We start from the raw sequence: 17,020 nt of genomic DNA, 5'->3' as shown, positions 1-17,020 counted from the left end.
GGCAGCATGGCTTTTCCATTGCCACAGTCATCTGCCCCCTGAGGAGAAACTTCACAACTACCTTCCACTAAATGGGGCATTTGGGATGAAGGGGCAGCCTTCCTGGGGAACATGTCCACTCTCTACAGGAGCAACAGATTCGCAACTCTGAAATAATGTCTGAATTAATTACTTTATCAGATTTAAAAAAAAAAAAATTCAGGCTATATATTTTCATAACCGTGCCGTTTGGGGAAAGACTGATTTGCACAAAAGAGATTTCTTGGAAGAACAGCAGAGTAAAATACTCCACAAAAGTTATAATCTCCCTTTATAAATTTGAAACAGTGTTATACATCAGGAGTCACTTAAAAGTAATCTTAACCTTTTTTTCAGTACAGACAATCCAATGATAGGCACTTGGAATAAAAGTTTCTGAAGTGCAGCCTCTTTACAGACAACAACAAATGGGTGGAAAAAATGACAGAACAATCTGTTAAAAAGAAACAGAGTATATGGTGTCTGTACAATAAAGACGCAGCCATCTGATAAATGCATCTGTTTATATATATGTGCATGCCAGCAGGGGACAGAAAGCATTAGAAGGAATGGTGGTCGGTTTGGCTTGGCGATACCGTTCAGGTGGTGCTACCTCTGCCCCAAAGTTATTTACAGGTAGCTGTGAGATGGGTCATGGATGGATGCAAGTGCTGTAGACACCAAATGCTGTCTGCACAGAGTGCTGTATACAGCCAGTGCCCTGTGCACAAAATCCTGTTCCCGGCTCCCAGCCTGAACAGAGAGCAGTCAGAAACGTTAGAAGAACAGATACAACGTGGTACCTCTGTTAGAGATCAGGGACTGAGACACCTTGAAATGAATGTCTTGGTTAACCCCATTAACACGCAGTGCAATGGAGTCCTAGTATTTTAGCTAAAAGACCATTAACCAAACCTTTACTGCACATACTGCACATACATAAAAAGAGCTCGATGCGTTATTCCTTTGCATGGGTTTTGTCAGGGCAAAGTCACTAACTCTCTTTAAATAACTTCAGGTAATGAAGCCAAGACAGAGATTGTGTATCTGTAATACTGCAGGAGTTTATTTTTCCTTGCTATTAAAAGCCACTGAAAGCCTGGTCTTTAACATGCGCGTTATTTAGCTCACACGAACCATAGCGAAAGGAAATGTTATGCAGACATCTTAGCTGCAGGAATAGGATGATAAAGATAAATGGAGAGTAAACCTGCTAGTTCTTAATCACAAAAGTAATGTACCTGCCTCTCCCTGCACCACCATTGTGAGCCTCTTGGTAAGGAGGGTTACTGAGAGCCCTGCCACTCTTGCTTTGTGGAAACTAAAGTAGCTGCTGGAAAATTTCCATAGTTCTATTATAAGCTAACAAAAGCTACAAAAACTTAAGACTCAGTTATATTTTCCTATAGAGATCATAAAGTTTAAAGCACAAGTGTTTAGAAACTGCTTGAGATAAAACTCTTTTCTTGGTGAAGAAAAAAAAAAAAGGAACTTCTGCTGTCAGGAAAAAAAAAAACCAGAAAGAGAAAAACGATCCATTTGGACCTAAATAAAGTGTGTCCTTACATTGTAAAGGTTGCCTCTTTTAAAACAAGCTAAAAAGCTGCTTGACATTATGCAGTATGGTCTCATTTTTTGTTTATATGTGTCAACATGATGTATAGATCTCTTAAGTTGTCAAGCCCTCCATATTGTAATTTCTTAGTTACCTTTGAAATATGAAACATGATTTCCTAGTTGCAGCGGTCGGTTGTTTGGTAATAGTAATTGAGGAGATTGCGCTGTGGTTGAAGCGGGCGCCCTTGGAAGCCATCTGAGTACCAGGGAAGTGATGTGGGTGGCTACAAGCCTGAGGAAGCAGTTGCGTGTTGGGCTACAGCTGCCTGATCCTGCATCGTGTCGAACACCCTTGGTCATCCCTGGACCTGCAGGAGGTCCCATTGCATGAAACTCGGTTTTGAGCATTCATTCCCTTTCTTAGATCTGAGATGACTAAGATCTGTATGAAGGACGTGAGTGGCCATTCTGCTCTGCACTGGCACCTAACGCTGGACCTGCAGTTCCAGCATCCCATGGTACGTGTATTATGGTGACACAACTGGTGCATGAGTGGTGAGACCTTAATTTAGATAAGAACTAGAGTGAAAATGTGGCACTGTAGGTGTGCCCTTGGGCAGTGCAGGTGTGTTGGGGCCCATGAGGATCTGCTCGGGTGCCCAGCCTGTGCTGGAGCCCAGACTATCTGCATTGCTCAAGCAATCTAGTTAAAGCTGGCCCTAATTGCTGTGTTTATTAGAATTATCATGAGCCAGTGCCAAGGTCTGTTCTTTAGCCTGGGGGCCAACTGCTGCTGTTTGACCACATCCTTCCCACTCCCTCCCAGGGAGGGTGGCTGCACATACGTAGCCTTGGGGGTGCCTCCTGGTCCCTGTGGACTCCTGCCACAGGGATTGTGGGATTGCCTGGGACGGCATGGGCCCCAGCATGCCAGCGACCGTTCTTCCAGCATGATAGTATCGATGGTTGGGCCTGGCAGCACCCCTGGCAGTGTTTATTTTCCCATGATAGGTGCAGCCAGCGTGTCTTCACATGTCTCAGGCAGACCTCCATGCTCTACGGAGACGAGTCCTAAGCAAGGGCTCTTCTCTTGCTGGGGTGTGAGAAGGAGAGAAGACACACCGCTTCTAAAATTGGTCTGAGATGTGGCAAACGGGGCTTAAAAGCAACCCTTTCTTCTCTTTGAACTTTATTGTAGATACCTGCTTGTATTGTTTAAGGTTTAAGGTAAGGTTTAACATGGGATTGGGAACGCTGTAGGCAAATCGTGCTTAACAGTTCATCTGGGCAGTGTCCTGTGCCCAAATTTCACCCATAGTTGAAGTTCCTTTATCCTTAAGGAGGCATTTTTCAGGGAAATACTAGCATATCATGTACAGCTTTTCTGCTAAAGCCCTTTCATGCAGTAGTTGTCCAGCAGAGAGCTGCTCAAAGGACTAAGGAATCATGAACTCAGGAGCTATTCTGGTTGCATACTTCAAAGAGGAGCCTGATAACAGAGTGTTTAAAACTTGCAAATTAAAAGTAATTGTAAACAGCTGTCACATGCTGCTACTGTTTTAATTGGCATTCATCACAGCTACATCTGTATTATACTGCCACTGGGATCCTGGTGTATTTACTCTAATCTCAGAATGTGTCACCTTCTGAGAGATTAGGAGATCATAAAAGCATGAGGGCAACATATTTGACAGGGTTGAAGGTCACTAATCGGTGCTGAAAGCAGCCAAGAGGAGTGAGCCATGCAGCGGGACAACTGGAACAAGCAGCGACATTTTGCAAAAGTGGTGAGCTTTTCCATCCGGATTCTCTCTCCCAAGGGTTCTTTTCCATGTTTCTGAATCTGTATTCTGCTGCCAGATGTTGGCATAAGGCATAAGAAAGGTCATTTAGAAGCATACATTACCTTGTTACACTTAAATTCTACCAGACCATATTGGTAAAAATAAATAAATAAGTAAAACCCCAAACAAATACACCCCCCTCCCCCCCAAAAAAAAAAATTTTAGAAGATATGTAGCAGAAGCTTGGTTCTTTTGGGTGAACATCACTCTTTGCCTGTTACTAAGGATAGGAAGCAGCATCTCAGCAGCCTGAGTGACTGTGATGCACTCAGCAGAGTGTTCAGCTGTGTGCTTATGGCAGGCTTGCAGCTGTAACTGCATTGTCCCTGTAAACCACTGGAATGTCAGATAGCAGCGGTTACCCCTAGCCCAGGCAGTCGGGCAGATGTTTCTGTTGGGGTGAGTAGAGACACACTGTAATTGGGATTGATTGTGAGAACAACTGGGCTATAAATCTTCTGCTCCTTGCTTAGATGTGCTTCCTCATGTAGAGATAATCAAATCATTCTTTTTCTCTTCTTGAGAATGTGGAATTATGGCAGTGTTTGCTTCAAATGCTTTTTACATAAAACGATTTTAATGTGTGCTGACCATCAGCTTGTAGTGCTTCAACATGCTGTCTCACATTGGGAAAACTTAACTATTACTGAAACTAGAAACATTTATTTGATTTCTGTCTTCCGAAAGAGGCATTGATGAATACACTTACACAGACCAGAAGGCTTAAGACTTGTTACAAATTCAGAGGAAATAGCTCACCTGCAAAATAGGTATAGTAGTGATTAATACAGCTGTGAACTTACCCATCTGAAAATCTTCTCCAGAAGTTAAGAAAAAAGTTCTGAGAACTTCAGGCTGTAATCTGGGACAAAAATGCAAACTGACACATTTTATTTATATCAGGCTCCTTTTAAAGTCACTCAGTAGGAGCCAGTCAATTTGTTTTGATTTTTGTGAAGTCTCTGCGTGGATTGTGCATAGACCTCTACCTCCTTTAGCAAGGAAAAGCGTGGGGTGCCGTACCATGCTCTTGCCTACATCTCTGAGCTCTCCATAGTTAGTAAGACTCTGAAGTGCAGTGACGTAGGTGATCTTCAAGGAAGTTCCTCTGAAGATTACGTTTAGCATCTCAATTCAGCAAAGCAGTGAAACATTGACTTTGAGCCAGGGATGATTAGCATACTTAGACACATGCAGACTTCTTGCTGAATTGGTTCCTGGATCTTTAAATGTCTCAGCATCTAGTTATATTTACACTGCTTTTGTGCAGCCAAAGGGAAAAAAAATAGACAGTATTAATCAGCAAACTGAAATAGAGTGCAGCCATTTAGGAATGTAGAGGCGAGCAAGTGAGGAAGGTGTGAAAGAATCCCAAATTTGCAGGAAAGATACAATCAGTCATTTTTAAGCTGGAAAGAAATGTCAGAAGTGTTATAATTTGCAACATAGCTTCTTAAAAAAAATAAAAAAATCATATTGTATATTTTTGGATGGCAGGATGCTACAAGGCTTCATTGATAACTGTTGGTAAATTTGCTACAAAGGTTTCCAAGCATCTGCTGTCTTAGGTCCATGAAAGTCAATACAAAATATACAATATTGGGAACTTTGTCTGCTGTACTTACTCAAGCAGTATTTCCATTGGCTTCATTGTGACTATTTCCTGGGGGACCGGTTCCATCCAGCAGTGGTGCTGCATGGGGGAGAGTTCTAGCAGGCTTGTGCAAAAGCTATTTCCTGTGGAGAATTATTGTTGCCTTGTGTCAAATCACCCCCTCATTTCCAGTCCCTCTCTCTTCAGATCCTTTCCCAACATCACTCTTTCCATGAAACATCTCACCTGTACTCTCTGAGCCACTGTATCAGGTTTTTGAGGACTTCTGGTTTTGTTGGGGGAATGGAAATACAAATAGAAACAAGAAGACATTATTTTTGTAAGAAGAAATTCACTTGTGCAGGAGTTAAGATTACTTCATTATTAGCTAAGATCACATAATTATTAGCTAAGATCTCAAGGAATTCATTTTTCTGGAAACGGGTAAAAGGGGAGTTTCCCCACAGCCTTCCTTCATTATGTTTCCCTTCGCATTTTTCTTCTGGGACATTTAGAAAGGAGCCAGGGAAAAACTGGCAGGTCTCCTTAGGAAGAGCATGTGATACCGTGGTGGGAGCTATTAAAGGTTGTTGGTTCAAGGAATCAATTACTTTTTACTTGGCGTGTTTAAAGTCAAACCTGCATCTTTAGAGTGGAGGATGAACCTATATTGCAAGACGCTTCCTTTGTCTTTTCAGGACAAAAACCCCAGGCCTTTGCTATAGGAATGAGGGTCAGATGTCAGAACAGTATTACGCATGAGGAAAAATCCAGGGAGGCTTTAATCAAGGTAGCTTCTAATGTGAAGTCAGGTTACTCCAAAACATCAACAGATTGCTGCCATTAAGACATTCACAACATATTCAACTGTTTCTGAAATCAAGGAGTCTTCTTTTTCTGATAACCCAGGAACACAAGTCCATTTCTGGCCCCGACCTCAGTCAAAATTTCAGTGATGTTTGGCTCCTTCGATGCTCCTTCACACTTGTCTGACTGTTTCTCTCAGGATGGCCACAGCAGCTCTTGCCTTTCTGTAGTGCAGACTTCCCCACCTCACTCTCTCCAGGTGCTGCAAGCAGCACCTCCTGCCTGCTATTAGAGACCCTTGCACTGCTGCTCACACCTCCCTTCATAGGTTCTCTTCTGTGCCAAAACTCACCTGTCTCCTCCTCTGCCATCCAGTCTTCAGTCTTCGACGATGCTCTCCTCAGGGCCACAAAGGGCTTGTGCCTGGGTGCTGGCTGCCAGCAGGTGTGTGGCTGGGGACACCCACTCCTCACATCATGGGAGCACAGGGTGGAGGTACCCAGCACTGCTCCTCTTTGCTTACAGAAAAACAACAAACCCACCCCTCTCCCTAACCCTCCTCCCTCCACTCAAACACACAACTCCCCAAGCCCCTGACCCCCTCCTCCAGAAACAGAACAAAGAAACAGAAGCACCAAACCAACAGAATTCTTTGGTGCTGAATCCTCTGAAGACACAATTTCACCTCTGTTCTCTTTATCAGAATTCCAGCAGTCCTTACACCATTCCCCACTGTGTACCAAGGAGGCTACAGCTTTTAATTTTTTTTTTTTTCTGTGTTTTTTTGGGAGGAGGGAGGAACCAGGGGAGTGGAAGCAGAGTAGACACTCACAAAGACCCTTGGCATTGATGCTCTTGGGCCACATTCTGTACCTTTGATGTTGCCTTATTTTGGGAAAAGCCAACTGAAAGAAGTTGACAGGTACTGTAGGTTAGACGCTTCCACCTAACTTTTGGCAGGCAGCTTGGGTGCCTAAGCGAGAAGTTGATTTGCCACAGGCTTTTTCAGTCGTTCATAGAGGGTACAGCCCTCCAGAGGCCAATTCAGCCCACCTAAGAGATGAGCAGCAGCTCTGTGTCTTTTTGTTGGGGTGAGAGGAGACCAGAGACCATGACTGGTCTCATAAAAGAGGCATCTCTGCAGAACGAGCTCAGATAAGAACTAGTCCATAGGATGGGAGCAGGGGAGAGAGGATGTGTTTTCCAATGCTTGGGTACGTGTTCTCAGGAGCACTCCAGCACTCATTTTTCCATACAGAGCAGTTGTTCTGCGACCTGGGCTGGCTGATTATAAACACTTGCATCCATATGGAAACCCACACACTTGACCCTCAGTGCCCTGCAGTCCTGAAAGACCTTCCCTCCCCTGGCTCCCTCCCTGCAGCCGTTGCTGCTGGGGTGTCTTGCCTACCTAATTTCTGAGATATTTCTGGCCTAAATTTTCCCCTCCACTCACCCTGAGCAGTGCCCTGGGTTGAGGGCTCCTTGCGTCCAGCCCTTGTTGTGTGCATACGCTCCACACACATATGCAACATGTAGATATTCATTCCTCCACAATTCCCCAGAGCTCCATGGCCAGACGGGACTCAGTAGTGTTTCTTCTGGCCTCGATGCTGCCAGGTTTTCTTGGCAGAAAGTTTGCAGGCAGCTTCTCAGAGAAGAAGAAGTTGCCTAAGGAGAAACGTGAATCTTGGCTTGCTCCCTGGCACCAGGGGAAATGCAGCACAGGTGCATGGGGAAGATGCACGGGCATAGGCACAGAGCACAGCAGGAAATATTTAGGAATCACCAAGTTTAATGAATTCTCGCTAAGCTGATGATACCTTAGAAGACAAATGCTAGCAGTGGTATTACTAGTGTGCAATCTCTCAGGTAAGATTCTCTGGGATGTCAGCGCCTGTCTGACAGGCAATGGGAAGTGAAATGCCTTCAGCTTTCAACAGCTGCAGTCCCAATAACTGGCTGTACAGCCATCAAAGCTGAAACAAGCTCTGCATAATTTCTCTGTCTGCTCTCTGTGTATCTGCTGCAGCTTATGCTGACTAGGAAATGGGAAACACATGGGAGTAGCCCGCCCCCTTGGCTTCATCTCAGCTGTATCAGTTTTCCTGCAAGACTTAGAGTTAACTTGGCACAAGCAACTTATACAAACTTCAATACAATCCACGCAAGAGTCTTTGTGTCACTGCTACTCTGTGAAGAGAATGAGTGAAAAGGTAATGACTTGTCTGTAATGATTTGTTTTTTTTTAAATGATCTGAAAGGTTGGTTAATAGGCATCTGTAATCTGTGGTCATTAATGATAATATTAAATCCTACTGTAAAACATGATAAACAGCTGCATTGCTAGTGTTTTACTTGGGAAGAGACCTAACCCCAAACTTCTGGACGGGGAATAACTCTGTAACAAAGCCTCTGAGATGTGGAAAATCAGAGAATATGGTTTTAGCGCTGGTTTTAGACTGACACCCTGAGGAGCCTGGGACTATATTCAGAGGAGCTGGCTGCTATTTGCTGTGAGTATTATAATTTTTTCCACTGTGGTCTAGAGCTTCCTGTCTGTTGGGGAAGGAGGTTTGTTTGTTGTCCTGCATGGGGGATCCCCAGAGGCTTGCAGCTTCTTGTCTGATTGTCCTTGCTCACCTGAGCCCCCTCATCCACCCTGGTGGCTCCCAGGGTTTCCTGTGGGGTCACACCTCAGTCTACGGGGTCATCTTCCTGGCTTCTGCTCTTAGATCTGTACATGCTTCACCCAGGAAAACATAGTGTGGTATTGGATGTTATTCATAAGCCCTTGTGTCATCACTTTGTTTTTAAATTCTCATTCTTGCTCTATGCTGTGTCAGAGCCTAGATAATCTAGAAATTTACCCTTGGTTGTATCTCCAGCAATTAACTGCCTGGAGATCTGCACTCCTTTTCCCCCTGTCCTGTTTGTTTGGTGCCATTTCTTAAGGATCCTTATCAGAAAAGCATAGTTGCAGGATGAAGATTCAATGTTTGCGTCATTATTTTTCCTGGGACGAACTCTAAGTTTAACCTTTTTGCAAATATCAGCGCTCTGTCTCCTGGACCTGCAGCTCTTCCATTTGAAATACTTAACTGTGTATTTGTCACATCTGGATATGTTGTAATAAATTGAGCTGGCCGAAGCTCCTTCCTTACAATAAAATACTAACTTATTTGATTAGGTGTCTTTAAATTATATTCAGTATCTGATTATGTACAAAAGTTAAGTAAGCATTTAATCTCCTAGCTATTGCATTAGGATATTAAATAGTAGTTTGTGAACAAAAGCATCACAATAAAACATAAATATCAAAGCAAGTAAAATAAAATTCAAAGCAAAAGAAAAGTGTTTTCACAGCTAATGTCAAAAATTATGTTTAGACTTTTTAATAGAGATTTTCCCAAGACTGGTATGAGTTAATGAATAACTGTTTATTTTGCTAGTGTACCTTTCTCTGACAACAAGCTCTTTCTAGCCACTTTTAACTTTGATGCCTCTCATGCTGGTTTCCTGCACACAAAAAAATGACCATAATTTGTTTTGCACATGCTATCAGGGCTCCACCGCCACTAGTGAATACTACCCTGCTTCTTTGCTTACATTTAGTTTCAATATTCCCTTCGAGGTAATTTGCTTTCTGCTGACTCTATGAAACCCTTCAGGGTTTGAACCTGACCTCTTTCTCTCTCTCTGTGCAACCTGGTCACACCTTTCCTCCTCCAAAGGGCCAGCAGATAGCAGCCTGCTTGTCTCACCATTTCATAAATTTATGCAGATTGAGCAGCTGCTACTTCATCTATGAGAGTCTCTGCCCAAAGATGCCAGAGGCGCTGCTGCCCTTTCGCTCCCTAAATCAAAATGGAAAGCTGCTTTCCCACAGTGCTCTCATCTGTCAGCTGGTTGCTGGATGCTGAGCTCTTCAATTGTGGATCATTTGGAAAGCATCTCTTAGCCGTGGTCCTCAGAGGGGCTGAGAGCTCCTCTTGTCCATGAACTTTGGTGGGAGGTGAAATGGCTTTGCAGGGTAGAGTCCTGTGCGTGTTGCAGGCTGAGGCGCCCTGCGCTGGAAGGGGTGGCAGGTTTCCCACTGACCTGAAGAGAAGCAGGACTAAACTGTTCCGTTGTGTTCTGCTTAAAAACCAAAGGTCATTTATGATCAGGATGTTTGAAGAAACATATCTATTAAAGGAAAAAAGTGTTCCATTATTGGGCGCAGGTGACAAGATAAAGCAGTCCAGCAGCTTGATTAAAATAGCTTTTCCATTTTTAAGGGCAATTCATTTAGAAGAATGTTTGGCTTCTCTTATGTGGGTGATAAAATCCTGGAAACATCTCAGGATAGCACTTGGATTTTGGTTTTCTTGATTATAGGACAGTAACTATCATGCTTGTAGGCTTTCAAAGCATTACTACTCTGAAATAAACCGACGGGACTAAATACATTCATTTGGACGAGACATATTTTTGAGCACTTAAGTTTTACTCATTAAATACAAAACCTGATGCAAACTGACCTTTAGTTCTCCATTGAGTCCAAACTATTAGAAATTCAACAGTTACATTTCCAGTGACAATACAAATTGCTGAATGTTCCATATTTAGGTGCCAGAGTAACACACACACTCACATGTGAGCCCCCCCACCCTCAAAACTACAGAGGAGTGCCCATGGGAGCCTGGCAAATGCTGTAGAAGATGAGGATGGATTGTTTTTTTTTTTTTTAGGGGGAGAGGTACAAGGTTGGTTCCAATCCAGTGAGTTTGTTTATTCATTCTGCAACAAGACGAAAACAGTTTTAGTAGCACTGTTAGCACACCACTGCTGCTGTTGACAGCGGGGATAAACACCACCTGAAGGGCATGAGAGGGGCTGCCATGCCCCACTGCCATGGGAGGCAGGATCAGCTCTGTTCTCCATGCAGGGTAAGCACAGCAGACCTCATCATGGGCCTCATCTTTTACTCTAGGCACTATATGAGGAGAGAAGAACAAGATGGACTAGACCATCTAGCTGCTGTTAGGATGTTGTCTACTTGTATGTATTTAACATAAAATTATTTGTTTGTGTGTTTTAAGAGAGAACTTGTTGGCTTTTAGGGGTTACCTTGAATACTGGCCTTGCAAAGCCCACTGGAGAAGCTGGAGTTCCTGATTTTGGCAGTGGTGGTAGTTAACCATTGATTCCCATCAAGTTCTTCTGCCAAAAAAACTGTTTTAAAAATACATTAGCTAAGATTCTTTTATGACCAGAAATCTTAACTTCTGGTGGGTTTGAAATACTACCCCACCAACAATCATAATATCATAATAAATCATTTTACATTGTGGTGAAAATGAGCAGAAGGGAAGGAGAAATGAAAAGTGAAAGAAGCTCTGTTTAGATATGAGCAGTGTTCACATCTGCATTTTGATCAACTCCATATACTAGAAATAACGCTTCTGCTGACAACCAGTGACATGTATTAATGATTCTAGATGCTGAAAAGAGCTGTTTTCTGCATGCAGAGAGTAATTATTTAATATAAATCACTAACCTTTTCCTCTTCCAAGTTTACCAAAGGTCCAGTCATCACTTAGTGTGCGCAGATGTTGAATTACTGGGACCAAACTTTTAGTCAGATTTGATCAGGTATGGCATTTTTGCCTGGCAGAAATTTGGAGTTGGTTCCGCAGTGAGTAATTTGCGTCTTCACTTGCAACTATTTTGGAGTAAATCCTTACTTGCAGCCAAAGCTTAGACACCACGCTGCCTGTGCGCACAGTGACTTGTATACTTGGTTTTCTCCCCATGACAGGGGTAATTAGTGCCTGAAAATTAAAGGTAGGCACAATTTGAATTTTGCCTTGTCAATCAGCTATTCTGCTGGTGGGGCGGAAAGATATTTTTTTTTTTTTTTACTTTCATAAACTAAAAGAACCAAAAAATGTGAAAGCTAACTTCTGAGTTTTCAAATGTGGTCTAAGTGCTGTGGGTGGACACAGCCAGAGAGAAAATGAAGAGGAGGAACAGGTGGAGAGAATTGCACCGTGGCTGCAAACCCCATGTTCATTGTGTTTCAGTCCTCTTGGGGTGGGCAAAGGCAGCCTGGAGGCAGCTTGGCTGGAAGGGGAGAAGGGAGACGGCTCAGAAGGGGTGTGCGATGCAGAGGGGTAAAGGGACATGTGGGAAGTGCAGCTGGAATGGGTTTGGAGTGGGACTGGACTACAGGACCAAGCTGCACCAGGCAAAGCATGTCCAGCCTAGCCACAGAAATGTTACTGGGGCTCGTAGGTCCTTTCTACTACAGTTTCCGATATTTGTGAGTGGTTTTGCTCCCGAGTATTTGGAGGGAAAGTTAAAACTACACTTGAATGCTTCCTACTGGACCCTGGGAGATGCCCTTTCCATCACTGTGGGATAAGGAAGGTGATGCTCTGATCAGTCACTCAAACTTTCCTTCCTTCCTTCTCTGACGTGCCGAGAGCCAGAAAGGAGCCCAGGGCAGTTCCTAAAGCAGGAAGTCTCAGGGCAGACTGGTGACGGGCTGGGGGGTGTCCTCTGGTGAGCAGTGTGGTTTTCACCACCCTGGAGGCTGTGAAATGAAGCTCTGTGAGGTGAGTAATCTTGGCCAAGGTTGCAACATCTCCCTACCAGAGGTTATTAATCTAAACTCTGCTTTGCCTTCGTGTAAACTATTCCCCTCTGGAGCAGCCTGCGCTGCTGCAGCTACACATTTGCTTTCACAGACCCCAGCCTTGTCAAGCAACCTCACACAAGCACGCCTCGAGCTCATGTGATTGAGCTACATGTGTTTACTTTGTTATAGGTCAACCACTTGAGCCTACCCTCAAGATGAACTTAATGTTTGCGGAGGAAGGGCAGCAGCTATGTAATACCGGAACAGGCAGAAAACAGAATCGTGGCTTTGAACAATAGGAAAAATTCTGTCTTAATTACGTATATTATTGCATCTGAGTATATGTACACCTACAGGAAAAGTTATCACGCTGTCCTGCAGTGTTTGACCAGAGTATGGAAATCTGGTAGTTGAGGTAGGAATTTCTTAGTACCCGTTTCTCATAAAACTGGAAATGAGATCTCTACAAAAAAGCATGAATGTGGTAAATACTACAGAAAGGGAGCAAAACAGCCATAAATAAGTATTATTTTTGGCCCATTGAATATGGTCTAGCTTTGCACATGCTTAACAGCTTTACCTGCAGTGGCCGATTGTGATTGTGAGCCAGGGACAGAAGAATGAGTTACATCGTGGCAAACCTGCCTTGACAATAAGCCTGACTGAAAATAAAAATAGAACTTAGAATGGATCTAAATTACAATTGCCATTAATTTAAGACTTTTATCTTTTATGCCACAAGAACAGTACTGAGGGCCTTGGTATATGACTTACTAGTTGTAACAGAAAAAACTTAATATAAACTCTTGTCTCAATAACACAAATCCATTTGTTCTAAAATATTGCCATTTTAGTTTGGAGAGAAAGGCTTAGGTAAATAGTCAATTTCTGCTCCTTTTGGTCTCCATTTCCTCATTCATTTTAAATGGTAGAGCCAAAATCACTCACTACATTGACTAGCTTTCTCATAATTAAAATCACAAAACTTACTACTGCAAACAGACTTTAAAGATCTTTCTATAAAAACCAACACAAAGATAAACACTGCTTTCTCTGGTAGCTTTTATTATTTGCATCCTAGCTTTACAAGTAAAGTGAGGATTTGAGAAACAAACATTAAAGACCCAAGAGAGCTCATTCAAGCAGCCCTGTGAAAGCAGTATAAATGAAAAATTACCCTCCTCCTAGGCCTTGGGCTGTCTTGGGATGAAAAAGACCAACAGAGTAAAAGGTTAGGAACAGAATTCTCAGTATTCTCTGTGCAAGCTGCTTCACAGGCTTTTCACCCTTTGCTCATCCATAACCCTTTAAAATAATGTCCTAGGTGACCCAACATGGCGTCCTTCCACCCCTGTACACTCCTAGTTCTGGAAGGTGGCCCTGATGCTGGTGGGAGCTCCCGCTGCGAAGCCGTGCAGGGATAAGGCCTGCATTGTGCCCTCGCTTGCTGGATGGTGGAGTGCAGCCTATGTGTAACTTTTAGTCAACGCAGGCATGCACAGATAATAGACTGTTTCAGCTGCCTCTGGGGAGCTTCTGTCATAATCTGCCAGAAGATTCCTTCTGTGGTTTAAACTTTGGCATATGAGGAACGCCAATACTTTATATATACAAAATGTCAGTTATGTGCCCTCAGGCAGCAGGCTAAAAATGATATTGCCCTCTTGATGGATCTGGGTTTAGATAGTTTCAGCTGCAGTAAGTGCCTTGATTTAAACTCTGAAGATGGCTGTGCCAGTCAGATAAATTAAAAATTGCAGGGTGTCACTGGTTTTCCACTGACTTCGAAGTGCTTTGAATCAATCCCCAGGGAGAAAAACCATTTTCTTACGGGGACTATCACCCAGCGCACAGTAATGCGCAGCCACGATGCCTTACACAAGGCCGTGGGACGAATGAGCTGCTGCCCAGACGCTGCTGACCTAAAGCCCCATGGTGCTCCCTCTGGCTTTGGTGGCATTCGATTGTGCAGTGTTACAGAGACTCATCCGTGACACAAAAGTGCTCAATGTCTGCGGTCATCGCTGCAGGAAAATTGCTGCTGCCCTGGGGGAAACTGCGTGTCACAACCAACCGCAAGGCAAGGCTGGTGGTATGTACCCCTGGTGTTTCGGCCAGAGGAACGTGCCCCAAGACGGGCAGAGTCAACAGAGGGCAAATGTCTCAGTAGCAGAAGCCAATCAACCACCATATGTATCTTATCCGCAAGAAGAAAATGGTGCACTGCAGAGAATTATTGGCAATGAATGGCAAAAGAAATGCTAAACATAATGTGCCGTCTTCTTATTTACAGCAAAGCTACTTTATATCCCTCTGGAGGGTGTAAGTGGTCCTCAAAGGGGAGGATAAAGCAGTCATATACAGCCAGTGTATAGGTGTATTAGTTTACAAATGATAATTGTAGCCCACACAAACTAGTTTGCTGATTTTGAAGCTTCTCATGCATTTAGAACTTGCTAAAAGATTCTGACAACACTTTAATAGAAGCTTTAAATTATTACTATTTGGAATTTAGGCTGGAGGTTTAAATTGCTTCGGTCAACAGAAGTTTCCTGGGACAGACAGCTGATGTTCCATAGCTGGAAAAGACCACGGAGTGCCAGCCTCTGTGAAAAAGCCTGTCTCCAGTTTTAGTCAAACTATCAGCATCCAGGGTTGTGTGACTGGTGAAATCTAAAGTGAGTGAAGAAATAGAAACTCTGGGCCAGATTTTTATCTTACTCATACCAATGTAAATCCAGGCAAATTCTCCTTAAATCAGTGGAGTTATTCCAAGCTTACATAAGCTTAGCCAATATCAGAGTCTGATCCTTTTATTTTTGGCTACCGGAATTCCCTAAGTAAATAATGTGGACAATTGTGCAAATTCCCAACATGGAATGAAGAAGTTTTCTAGTAATAACCACACCAGGAAGAAAAAGGAGGAGAGACAGATGGTAGATAACGCACAAGGCTAATGAAAGAACTGAGCTGGGAGACAAATGACAACTCCATGAAATCTACAATGACATAAATAAATTCTTTAAGACCGCAGCCAAGTATAGCTTGGGAAGCAAAGATCTCTATCTATGTAAGACCTGTGTGAGCTGAGTAAGTCCTTCTTCCATGGTGCCCCCAGTGTGGGTACCCTATGTTTGCAAGTATGGCACTACTGAAGATTTTATTACCCCATCTGGTCTGGCTCCTGACTGTGTCATTTCTTAGGGCTGGATGTCTACACAAATCTGCCAGGGTGGGCCTGCACTCACTCCTTATATCTGGCCCTAAAGAAATACAAGAGCTTCTGCTGGCATAAACAGTGTGGTCACCCCAGTTATTGGGCAGCCAGTGGTCACGGCAGTTCTGCCCCTAAACTCTTAACTATGGGCATGTGGAAAATGTAATTTTTGATAATCCTTTAAATAGTCCTGAAAGTCTTGTTGTACACTACAGATCAATATGAAATTCTCTGTCTGCTTCTCTTTTCACTAAAAATAACATTTCTGAATTTTGTCAGTCATCTGTGAATCAAGAAAATGATATAAATATACAGAACTGTATGTTCTAATATATGCTGAGTACAAGGCCTAAAATTAAATCTTCAAATAGTAAGTTATATTTTGGTTATATATGTGGTGGTGTAGGAAGTATTTGCGTAGCGTTTTATTTAATATATGCAGGGGGACGTAAGTAAAGCAGTGTTTCTAAGAAGGTACGTGCTAATGGTTCCATGAAAGAGTCCTTCCTGCGTGGGTAAGCAGGCACCTCTCTGGCTTACTGACAGGTCGGCAGGTATTTGTCCATCTCCTTCAAAAGAGAAAGAGGGTAAAATTAAAGTTGGCCAGACTAGATGGCTTCACGCTGTAGGATCAATACTACAGCATTCCTGTGAAGTCCTGGACCAGGAACTCCTACAGAGTGGGGTGTTTTGCCTGTGCCTGCATATACTTCGGGAAAGTTGAGTGTGGTAGTAATTTCATTGATGCTCTTCCAGCACTTAGTTACCACAGAAAATGATTCTTTTCTGAATCACTTCCCTCTGTATGCAAAACTCAACCGAAAAGAACAAGACTTGGAGAAGAGGGATGCTAGCCGGCCATACTATCACTTATGAGCAATTTCACCTTTCTGAAATAGTCTGCATACAGTGATGAAATTCTAGGCCTACACAAAAATCCTCCTAAAAATCACAGTGGCCTGTTGAAAAGTGTGTGTGCAGAGTGATACATTTAAAATGAGTAAAGCTTGTTGAATCTTCACAACTTGCAACTTTTCAACAAACTGGAGAAAGAGGTCTCAGTCACCAGCAGACTTGCCACATGACTAATTCAGGCGACTGACTGTTTTGCCTTGAGAACGATTAATTTGCTCTCTGATTTGACAAGCGATAGAAAATCCTGGTGCAGCTAGCTACGTGGGACTGATACAGAAACCCCGTGTGAGAAGGCAGGTGGCTGACCATAAGGGCTGTGCGCTCTTTTAAATGGAGCCATAGGCGGTTGACGAACTGACCAACGAATTTTAGCATCTGTTTTCCACTTAGTGCTTATTTTAGCCAAACTATTTTCCTGTGAAGCAGCACTAATGAAGGGAATG

Source organism: Calidris pugnax, unplaced genomic scaffold (genome assembly GCF_001431845.1).
Source record: "Calidris pugnax isolate Ruff unplaced genomic scaffold, ASM143184v1 scaffold156, whole genome shotgun sequence".
Lineage (NCBI taxonomy): Eukaryota > Metazoa > Chordata > Aves > Charadriiformes > Scolopacidae > Calidris > Calidris pugnax.
This window is presented reverse-complemented; position numbering follows the sequence as displayed.